Source organism: Falco peregrinus, chromosome 1 (assembly GCF_023634155.1).
Source record: "Falco peregrinus isolate bFalPer1 chromosome 1, bFalPer1.pri, whole genome shotgun sequence".
Taxonomy (NCBI): Eukaryota; Metazoa; Chordata; class Aves; order Falconiformes; family Falconidae; genus Falco; species Falco peregrinus.
The window spans coordinates 88055586-88067316 of record NC_073721.1 but is presented as its reverse complement, the minus strand read 5'-3'; the positions used below and the strand labels follow the sequence as shown (position 1 = coordinate 88067316).

General features: G+C 37.3%; 1 long non-coding RNA gene across 1 annotated transcript; it reads left to right on the top strand.

The window, feature by feature from the left end:
- The first annotated feature begins 5488 nt into the window (after positions 1–5488).
- LOC129782876 (uncharacterized) lies at positions 5489–10762 on the top strand. The gene is made up of 3 exons (XR_008744994.1): positions 5489–5599; positions 7410–7520; positions 9854–10762. It is a non-coding gene; the product is annotated as an uncharacterized LOC129782876 (long non-coding RNA).
- The last annotated feature ends 969 nt before the right edge of the window (positions 10763–11731 follow it).

The following is an 11731-nucleotide window of genomic DNA, read 5'->3' as shown; positions in this document are numbered from 1 at the left end:
TATTCAAGTACAGCATTATTTTATTCTGAACAGTTTTGGTAAATGGGGGAGTTATCTTTAGATTGAGCCTGGAAAAGTAATCATTTATTTATGTAGTGTAAAAATAATTATGTAAAATTTTACTGAAATTTCCCAGTCGTCTTCCTCAGTCCTTGGATAGAACATTAATATATATCACAAAGCATTCCTCTACATAATGAACATTATTAAAAAAATTTTTATGGTGTATGAAACTTTAGGTAGGAATACCTTCTTCTGTTTTTCGTTCACTCTTGTTTCTTTGTTATTACTTGTTGCAGTTCCTTCATATCATTCTCTAAACAGCCAGTTTCTTTCTGAATTTTCTCAGTTTGGAGTCCTTTTCCTATTTGATTACATAGAGGTGTGCATTTAATTATTATAAATATCTCGTGAGATGTGGTTCAGAAAGATTGAAGGTGGTCAAACTGTAGGCATTGGGTGAGATCAATCTTTGAAGAATGTCTTCTGATGGAATGGGAACTACCTTGGTATAGCAGGGAAGTCTTGGATGGGCAATGGGAAATTTCAAGAACTGGAAAATAATAAGAGAACTCTCTCACATTGAGATGTCATTAGTCAAAGTTGTAGAACAAATCAGTCCAAAAAAATAGTAAATAACTGCCAGTGCCTAGAATGGTCATTCAAGAATTTTGAATGTGAATTTCCTCACTTGAAAATTGTGGTGTGTAACCTATGATTTCAATCAGTCAGAAGAGCCGAAGATGATAGACATGCCACCAGTTTCTAAAAACTACTTCAGGGGTGATCTGAGGAATTACAATACCCAAAGTCTGACTTTCTTGGGTGGCAAACTGATTGAAATTACTATAAAATAGAACTAGTAGAAATTTGAATAAATTAAAATATGAGGGAAGAATCAACATGGATTTTGAGAAAGGAAGTTGTGTAACAAATGTAGCAACCATGAGGCTGAGGTAGTGATTCTTGCATATTTGGATTGTAAAATGCTTCTTTGAGAAAGGTACCTTACTAAAAGCTCTCAAAGAAACTAAGCTGTCATGGAACAGGAGCAAAGTTCATCCATGGGCTAGCAACCAGACAGGAAATCGGAGTAAATGATCATTTTTCACAAATAATGTTAAAGGAAAAATTCACACAGACGTGGGTACCCCTAGGCTTGCTTTAATCACAACTCAGAGTTGGGCTGCCACCTCAGTAAGTGACAGAGAACAAAGGGATGCAGCACAGCTTATATATACTTATCAAATTATTAGTCAATGTCTGAAGTTTTTAGAAGTTTCCTTTGGTCTTGTCAGTCCTGCGAATCCATCACCTGACTCTGTCCCAGTGGATTCATCTATTCAGTTCCAGTCTCTGCCTCATTTCCAAGGTCCTCCTCGGATCATAACCTTCTTTCTTGCCTGCTTTAACTCACACAATCCTTCAAGCACACTTAGTCTTTGAACAAGCAATTCCTATTCACATATACTAATTTTTCTAAAACCACCTGTGTTTCTGAGAGCACCTGTGTATACAAAGTGATCATCTATTGTTTCTCTATTCTCCTACTGATTAACTTGACTGATTTTTAAACCAGCCTTGGATTAGGGCTATACAATGGACAAGGCCTGGTTCTGCTATTTAGCAGCTTCAGCACTTTAGATTTCTTAATTCAAAATACCTTTTATTTAACAAATAATATTTATTTAACAAAAAAAAAATATCCAGTGGAGTACCAGTGGATCTACAGAGGTCCAGATCCTTCTGTACAAGCAATTCACAAATGACAACGAAAAGGTGTATACTGAAGCAGGAAAGTTTGGGTAAGATAAAAAGTTGTGCAGCAAAGTCATAACTAAAGCAGACAGCAAGGAGTTGAAGAAAGTTTTAACCAATGCTGAGCAGCCAGATAGTGAAACCTCTTGTATAATGCATGCTTAACAAATGCAAACAAATGCACTTAAAAGAAAAATACAAAACAGGGAGCTCTTAGCTGTTACTACTTATAAAAAGGATTTCGGAGTTATTTGGATAGGCAGCACCATGCTCTGTGGCAAGAAAAGACAAACTGAATATTACAATTATTTCCTTGTGAAATGAACAGAATAAAAGAGGAAAACATGATGCTATTGTATCGATCTCAAATTTCAAATGCATCTGCTTCTGGTCATTCATCAAAAAGACCAATGTAGTAGCATTAGATAAAACACAGAGAAGTTAAACAGGAGTGATCGGAAACAATTAGGTTTTATACAAGGGAAACTGAACAGGACATTCCTTCACGGAAAAGAGATTGTTAAAGGTAGCTAGGACATAGAATCAGTGATATAAAGATGGTGTTTCATTGTTTCTCAGTAGTGGAAAAGCTATCTAGTAAATTGAAACAAACAAAACACTTTTTTTACATGTTGCTTAATTGAATAGCTGAACTCATTGCTAGAGGATGCTTTGGAAACCAAAAGTATAGATGGGTTTAGAAAGGGAATAGACAAATATATAGAGGCTATGTCCACTGTTTGCTATTGAATTCAATGGTCCAAAAAGCTTTAACAAGTGATTGTCAGAAATAAGGACTGCTTTGTATTATCCTGTTTCTTGCACATGTTTTCTGAGCAGTCACAACTGCTCACTGTACAGAAAGCTGAAATAGATGGTTCATTGCTCTGACCAGTCTGGCTGTTCTTACAGTCTTGTGACAGCCACTTTTTCTTTGACTGTGTTCAGTGTCATACTGAGGCAACATCAGTTGAGCAATATGAGAAGTTCAGTATAAAAATAACATCCTTTTCAAAGTATTCTTTCTGTTTGTATCTACCACCCCTCTACTGTGGCAGGCATTGCCAGTAGCTAAAAATACACAAGCCCATAAATAACATCAGCGCTAATAGTGCGTGGCAGTGATCTGCTTGTACCGTACTTGTCCGCATTGTTTCTGTTATCAGTTTTACTAATTCATAATTGGCAACCGCTTCCACCAAGTACTCCAGTATAAGGATGGCATTTAGTTACATAGACTAAAACCTAACAAAATCGGGCTTTGTTACATTAAAAGTAGAACCATGAATTCTTCAAAGACACCTCACTAAGCACATTCTGCTATGAGGCCATTCCTAGGAAAAAGACGGATCAATTAAATGATCTTCTGATCATTACTGTAGGAGTATTATAAAGGGAGAAAGCCTGTTTTGAAATGAGTGGCTATGAGATAAACAAAATCAAACCAGTCCCTTTATACTCTTGCACCAGGTTAGTTGGCAGAAGGAGCAAACTTTGCAATACAGATATATCTCTCAGTGAAAAGTGATATTTACTACATTCTTTTAAATAGCTATCTCTGGTTTGGGAGTACTAATTTATTTTCACAACATAACTACCTATAGGGTAAATCTACGATAGCTATAATTATCCCAGGACCCTCATGTATTTGTGTTATGGTAGGATATATTATAACACTGAAGAGTGGCAGCGTACGTGGGAAGACAATTCATTACATTTCTCCAGTTCCAATGACTGCTAAACTGTGGCTACAGAAAGATCAAAAAGGTGAAAATGGTTTTCCTCTCCTAAAAGAACTGCTGGTAAGAAAGCTAAGCAGCCATTAGGTGGTGCCTAGGAATTGATATGGAATGGGAAGGACTTCCTACCTTATGCATTCATTTTTGCAAAAGAACCGGGACCATGTGTATATTTACGTGCATGTTTGTCTGACAAAGTTGTCAACAACAGCCTTACAATTTCAATAGTGAGAATGCATCATGCAGAAATAAATCAACGTACAACATCAGACACTAGATTGAAAAAGTGCGTAAAATGAGTCTACTTTTAATGTAAGCTAAAATACGCCTTTTGCTTTTTAGGTTGACTAAATTAAACTGCTACTTTCCATGTAACCCCATGACCTCCCAGGGGTTTTATTTTCAGTACAGTGGTTTGTGTAAAAAAAAAAAAAAAAAAATTTCTCTCAGGATCCTTAAGTTCTCCTGCTATGAAAGATCTGAACAGAGATAGCTGGAGGTGAGAAACAGCACAGTTCCCAGTTCTGATACCATTCACTGTACTACTATTAGAAAAGTACTATTTAATTGTCATTCCATAAACATCTCCTGTTTAAATGGCTGAAGATTTCTTTTGCTAACAAGTTTGTTTCATTTTGTGAAATGTATGGTCTTGAGTTTAATGTACTATAAAATAACATATGCCCTGTGTTTAAAATGCAACTGATTAACAGAACTTGTATCTCATATTAAACTTGTATTTCTGGTTTCATTGCCTAAATAAGACATACACTCTGTTCGTCTCTTTGGTTTAAACTTAAGACAAGCCTATAAAAGTAACACACACACTAAAGATCTCTAGCGTTCAGTTACAGTGAACTGAAAGCATCTGATATTTTCTGAACATAGTTTCTGAGCACTGTCAGGTAGAGGTGAAAGATCACCTGAAAATCATGAGTCTGAAGGACCCAGTCAAGAAATCATGGCCATGTATTAAATGACATAATTCATATGAGCATTCATAGTAAACACTTAGTGTGCCTAGAGTAGTAAGTTGTCACTGCTGAGGTAACTGCTAAGAATGAAAAAGAAAACATAGTTCTTTTTCTCTGAAGGACTTCCTGAGAACTGAAATATTTGATATAGATAGACTTGCTTTGTTTTGTGTGCTTTGGAGTTTAATACCATACAGTTTCTCTTTCTCTGTTGTATTATCACAGAATGGTTTGGGTTGGAAGGGACCTGAAAGGTCATCTAGTTCCAATTCCCCTGCCACAGGCAGGGACACCTTCCACTAGACCAGGTTGCTCAAAGCCCCATCCAGCCTGGCCTTGAACACTGCCAGGGATGGGGCATCCACAGCTGCTCTGGGCAGCCTGTGCCAGTGCCTCACCACCCTCACAATAAAGAATTTCCTCCTTATACCTAATCTAAATCTATCCTCCTTTAGTTTAAAACCACTAACCCTTGTCCTGTCACTACAGGCCCTACTAAAAAGTCTGTCCCCAACTTTCTTATAAGCCCTCCCCCTTTAAGTATTGAAAGGTTGCTATAAGGTCTGCCTGGAGCCTTCTCTTCTCCAGGCTGAACAATCCTAACCCTCTCAGCCTGTCTCCATAGGAGAGGTGCTCCAGCTCTCTGATCATCTTCGTGGCCCTCCTCTGGACTCGCTCCAACAGGTCCGTGTCCTTCGTATGTTGGGGTCTCCATGCAGTGCTCCAGGTGGAGTCTCACAAGAGCCAAGTAGAGGGTGAGAACCACCTCCTTCAACCTGCTGGCCATGCTTCTTTTGATGCAGTCCAGGATACGGTTGGTTTTCTGGGCTGCAAGAGCATACTGTAGGGCCATGTTGAGCTTTTGGTTGACTAGCACCCCCAGGTCCTTCTCAGCACTGCTCTCAATCCATTCTCTGCACAGGGTGTCCATTATTCTGACACTAAGAATAACTTTTTATCATTTGTTCTGCACAATAAATATAATCTTAATCTATATTTCTCTGTCTTATGATGCAGGTATACTACAGACTTGTATCTGAACAAAGAAAAGGTATTCCACTTGGTGAAAACATTTATAATGCAGATACCAGCAGACTAAACCTGAGAAATTATCATGAGGATTCAAAAGTAAGTATTTTCTAATAGTTTAATGGTTATTGAATGTATCTTAAAATGAATTATTTTACCATCATTCATTTCATACACAATGTTCTTTCTTTTTCTGCAACATTCTTTAATAATCAGTATTTCAAAAAGCAGATTGTACAGACAGGACAATTTAGTGGTGTGTGCTTACTGCAGCCTATTTTCTTTCAAGTAAGACCTTTTGGTTACACATGATTGGAGGATACGCATTTTTATATCAGGCTCTGAAGGATGTGATGGTATGAATTATTAACAGAGAGGATAGACAATGGGATAGAACAGGAATTGAAATATAAAATCAGGTAACTTCATTGTAAATGTTTAAATCATAGTCATTAATGAGGAAAGCACCTGTGGCAGACTTTCCACTTCAAATCTATTCTCATCGCCACTGGCAGAGGTACTGATAAGATGTCATGAGTTAAAATAGACAGGCGAGGATATCTGTAAACCTAGCTCTTCCCCTCCCAAAACACTGTTGTTAAAACAAGTGGCATAGTGTGCCAGTCATGATAATTCTGAAATTGTAAGACATATGGGAAAAAGTAGCTTTTTAATCAAAACTTTCAAATTGAGACTTTTAAACATATCTTTATTTTGTGTGTTAATAAATCTAAAAAGTTAACACAGAGTTGACACCATACCAACAAGCAGTAGAAATTTTGTGGTTCCTCTGTGAAGAAATGTCATGTAGCATGTGCTCACAGGTGGTTTGTTAACTCATACCCGCCTCTCTATGTTCCTGGCTTTTCCCTACACTACAAAAGGTTTCTAAACTTTAAATCTCTTTATAGACACTTCCTAACAACTAAAGCACGGGTTCACTTTCTGCTTGTCCCAGGAAAGGGAAAGGCCCATTAGATTGTTTGTCACCGTATTGTGAGTCTAAAGAAATAGAACCATTGGCAATGAGATAAGGTAGGGCAGTCTAAAGGAAATCTCAGGTGAGCAGCTGGATCATTCAGGCAGAGCTGGGCTTTGGCATAAGTACAGAAAGCAGTTGCTTAGGCCAGAAATTCACCAGGACAGAAGAGGAGCTTCTGCAAGACCATCCTCCCCAAAGAGCTCCCTTAGTACCAGTAGGCTCTGGACTCACTGCTTATGCCCTTGGCCACAGTATGCATCTGCCTTTATTTTTTACTTCCACGCTACTAAGGGGAAAGGCCCATGCAAACAGTGGTATTCTCTCCAGCACTTAGAAGTAAGAAGATGGCAGAGGTTCTTTTTTCCCCCCTTGTCTTACATTCTCCTCCTTGGTTTGGGCAGGGGGAGTTGTATCCATCCAGCACTGGACTTTTTTAGTTTCCAAAGGGTCTTTTAGGAATTTCAGACAGTTCATTTTTCTTCCCTAATGGAACAATTTTCTGCTGGAAAATCTTGTCTTATAAAAACAAAGAATGCCGTCAACATTTTGACAGAAAATTGCTGAAATTTTAAAGGTCGGAATTTTTTGATGTTGTAATATTAGTGGAAACAATAAAGTACAGATGACATTTTTAAATCTTAACAAAAGCATTTTGTAAGTCTGAAAACCTTTTTTTTTGTTGGTTTTTTTTTTAAATCAGTTTCTTTGAAAAATCCCAAGATTTTAATATTTTCCCTGATTAAAAAAAAATAAAGTTTTTGGCCTGGTATCTGCCAGTATCTGACTGACTTGTACAGATATTATTTTGAAATCACCTACACCACATAGGGATAGTTACATTGGTTTGATCATAACTTATGTAAAATCTTATATTCAGGATTTAGTCAAGAAACTGAGCTAAAATCAGTTTTCATGGCCTCTCCACAGATTCCTGAATTGTATACAAAGCGTGCTAATAAGTCATCTCAAGCTGAATGCAACTGTACCTTGGCTGAGAAAACATCTTGATTTTCAGCTTTCTCAGACCATACAGAGAAGGTAAGAAATAAAGGAGAAGTATGAAAATTACTGTCTCTAAGCTAAATTCTGGTACCTGGCCAGACACCCACCAGCATTAGAGTGAGAACTGTTCAAGGAAAATTGTTCTTGAATTAGACTATAAAGGAGACATTGCAAACCACAATCAGGGATTAAAATTAATGAATTCCTGAAATAACCAGAAAAGGTTTTCCTTTAAATGTAGCCATATAACAATATACAACTTAAATTCCAGGTTCTAAGAAAGAAGTATCTAATTACAATGCTTCAAATATGTTTCCAACTTAAGCATTTCAGGTCCATTAGAAATCTGCCATTTCCTTATTTTGTCACAGTTACTGAAGTCAACCAAAGGAAGTCAAAGATAAGGATAATCTGAAATCTGAAATTACAGTATAATTTTGACCCCAATGAATCCATGGCAAAACCCTGTAATTACAGTGAAACCAGGAATCACGTTCTTTAAAGGTCATTGGATAATAACAGAACCCAGAAATCTTTCTGAGTATTACTCTAAGAAAAGCATCCCTTTTCCCCCATACTGTTACTTTTCTTGTGTCCATGCTTTCACCATAGCTCGTGGTTACAGTGGATTCTCTATACAGTTGTTTTGAAATATTATCAGGAATCTTTTTGCTCTTGCCTACAAAGAGTCTGGACTGAACTAAATGACAAGGCTGTGTGCAGGAATTCCCAAAAAGTCACTTCCTGGGAAAACTGAGAACAACATTTGCAATGTGAAGAAGTAAAGGGCACTATACATGGGATAAAGCAGAGGCTGATACATGCTGATTGATAAGGGAATGCTTTCAAGGCAGTATAAAACAGCAAGGAGAGGGACAGCAAAAACACTGAGAATGTATTTGGCTTGAGGAGGAAACCAAGTTGTGTAGGACCTTGTGAGTGTAGAGATTAGTCCTATAGCAGGGGACATGGTAAAGCAGAGATTTCAAACTAGTAATAGGTATGAGCAGAATGGCCGGTGAGAACATAACCTAAGCACAAATCATTTGGGTGTGCTGAAAGGAGTTAGGAGAAATGCAGTGAAGATAGAAAAAGGGCAGCTGCATGGGTGAAGGAGGAAGATGAGCTGAAGGAGGGAGATGAGCATGATTGGATCCATGGTTTCCTAGGTGAGAAGGTCAGGGAAGGCATTTAGTGCTGGTCCATGTGATATATAAAAGGTAACAGGAAAGCATAAATCATAATCCCAATGATTTGGGATTATGAGAATTGAGAAGCACAGAGGAAAGCAGGAAGGGATCAAGGCTGCAGCTTTACTGGCTGGAATTAGTCTTGTTTTCCTTTATCTCTAGTTGCCCTAGAATTCTCTCATGCCTACAAAGCACTGTAAGATATTTAGGTGATCAGGAGTCTAGGGTAGCAGTGTCTCCAGTTTCAGAGGACCTTGACAAATGCCTATTGGCAGCTGTCAGTTCTGTTGTCCCCATCCATATGCATTAAATTGAATGGCTATCGTACCACATGTTTGAAATACTAGAGAATGTCTTGAAATCAGTGAGCCTCAAACACCTATGCAGGCTAACAAAAATCAGGAAATGCCCAAAGTCTATAGGCAACAAATGGAAGTGAGGAAAAAATCAGACCCACAAATTTTCCATGCCTTGCTGCAAGAATGTGAGGAATGCATCTGACACCTGCTGCTGTTTATATTCTACATCTGTCAAATGAGTGGGGTGTTAGACTGTTTATCCAGCTCACCCTCCAGTATTGGACTTCCTAGAGCATGAACCGCCCAGCTTTCATAGCATCCTGAGCCAGCTGCTGACCCAAAGATACAAGTCCATGGCTACTGAAATCTCCGTCACTATGAACAGCATCTACAGCTGCCTGCAAGGAATTTGGACTTGTTTTGTAGTGGGTCTCAAGAGTGTCCAGCACTGATAGTGCTTGATCAGATTGAACTGGAGCGTATGAATGGTGACTCGGGTAAGGACCCTGCATGACATGCTGGGATTTTATTCTCTTTCTCATGATGCTTCACTTTATACATTTGGACAATCTCTTACAGTTAGCAGCTTGCACTACTGATCCTTGAGCATTGTATTAGAGACAGGATTCCAAACAATCCCAAATGCCTCTGTCAGTGGTTAATGTAATCTGTCACCTAACAGGAGACAGTGCTCAGGTGCCTCACAGGAATCAGTTAGGGGAAAAGATAGAACAAAAAATAAACCAAAACACCCCCCTCCAACTAATTCTTACTCCCTATCTGTCTGTGAAACCAAAAACTACATTAGATGCATTAAATATATCTGGGGAAAATAAAAAGTGGAATAATCTTTTTTTAATTTTTTTTTTTAATTTTACAGGTATCCATGAAGCACCAGAAATGTTAAAAATAAAAGACTATTCAGGAAAAATACTCCAGACTACTGTATATAATCCAGATTCTATGTTCTTCAACATCTCTGTAAGTTTTATAATTTCAAATTAAAATAAGTATTATGACCAGAAATGGGTATAAACCGCAGTTCTGGAACTAAACACCATTTACCTCTGAGGCAGTTTCAATATGAATTGAAATATATTTTCAACACTTTTACAATTTATAACAATTTTTATTATTAACATTTATCATTTTATAACAATTATCCCATATCTAGGTGGGATAAATTGGACTTTATATATCATGCATCATGTAATCTTTTAAGATGGTAGTCCCAGAAACAACAAAGGAAACTTTTTAGGAATCTCTTGTGTATGAACCTTTGGAATAAGTTGCTTTATGCATCTTGTTAAAAATCTTGCCTTGAACCAGTTTTTTCTATACACTGTCACCTAGATTTTTTTGCCTTAGAAATATGACTTATTAGTCTGTGTGATAATATTGACATACAGATTTTAGAAAAATAAGTATACCTTATGGGAATGAATTGTATGAATTATACTAGTTGATTCTGAACCCCCTAAATGCCTCTATGGAAGGCTGTCTTTTCCTGATGCACTTTCCTATGGGAATTACAGTCTGGGCCCGCATCACCTCTTTAGAGCTGGGCTGTGATGATGAGACTGTATCCCCTGCAGCAAAACGTGGCCCTGCTGCCCAGACCAGGAAACTGCACTTTTATTTTGATCTGACTCGTATGGAAACCTTTCATATTGATCAAGAAGAAACAAAGTATGTAAAGAAAGCAGTGACCCAGGTTTCGGTCTGCTTGATAGCAGAACTTTTGTGAGCACCAGAATGCAAAAAATACCCACTACTAGACAAAAGTGTTAATCAGCTGAAGGTCCTTACTTAAATCTTGTTTGATTGCTTTTAAGAACAACATACGTATGTTCTTTCCTAGCCTTATTTTTGCTCAATATTATATTCAGAATTAAGCAGGTCTTATGGAACTGATTGAAAATGCTGTGACCTTTTCTGAAAAACATTTTATTTTAATATTAACAATTTTATTATTAGTGGGCAGTATCTTTGCAGCATCTCTGAGACAAAATTATGATGAAAACATAAAGAACAAAGAAACAAATTCAGGGGGAACAACAAAGGATCACCATTATAAGCTTCAAATACTGCAACTGCTATCTCTGCCTAGATGGAGGAGCAGTGTTTTTAAATTACGTACAAGATATCCAAAGGATAAATTATTCCTTTCCCTGTATGTTTATTTAAACCCTTACAGATGCTTTAGATTAAAATTAGCTCCTAATTTGATAATATATTACTAATCTTCTGATTTTTTTTTTACATATGTCAATTCTCCATTAGCATTTAGCATTCCCAAATAGTTTTTAAAATCTCCAGGAGATATGTTTGCGATACTTTTTATGCAGAAGATTTCAGAAAATGTAAAGAATTCTCTTCTCACCATACTGTTTTAGACAGTATTAAACACAAATAAACAGGTAGAACTAAGATACATTCTTATAAATTATAGATTCTCTCATGATTATTTTCTCAGCTTCTATCACCAATGAAAGCCTCATAAATAAATCCTGCATGCTAATTAGTTTAAACGATTGTCAGTGAATATTTAATAACTAATTTCTACGTAGTGATAAGCTGCAGTGATGATTAATGAAATGGTATGCACTTACACTGTCTTTGGTGGCAATGTCCAAGTGTGCTCTTAGTCACATTTATTTAGAACTATTTATTATTCCTGTTTACTTAATCCTATTGGCATGTGCAGTACAGCCGTACAGTAGAGGCCTTAGGGCCCTGCAGCACGCGTAACGGCATT